The sequence below is a fragment of the Cyrtonyx montezumae genome, unplaced genomic scaffold, assembly GCF_038088225.1.
Source record: "Cyrtonyx montezumae isolate F1298 unplaced genomic scaffold, pur_monq_1.0 scaffold_8, whole genome shotgun sequence".
NCBI classification, from domain to species: Eukaryota; Metazoa; Chordata; class Aves; order Galliformes; family Odontophoridae; genus Cyrtonyx; species Cyrtonyx montezumae.
This window is the reverse complement of record NW_027072089.1, coordinates 103914864-103915179: the sequence shown is the minus strand read 5'-3', so window position 1 is coordinate 103915179 and position 316 is coordinate 103914864.

Below are 316 nucleotides of genomic sequence, written 5' to 3'. Positions count from 1 at the left end.
TATGACAGGTGCAGTTTGCTTCAGATTGCCTGGTCTGTCTTTGCTAATGTCTAAAGCTGGCAACGTCAAAATCATTTAAGGTGAGCTACACTTGCAATCACGAGCAAAAAAAAAACAACTTCATGCTTAACAGGAGTAAATGAGGAAGGAGGGGAAGTTTTGGAGAAACAATACAAGGAAGTATTCCTTCACGCCAGCCAAAGCCAGCAACATGGCGGCTCACCGCGGCGCAGCGTCGCGCATGCGCACAACGCCCCTCCCGGGGGGGGGGGGGCGGACGCAGCGGCGTCGTGACGTCAGACGCGGTTCCCAGCAA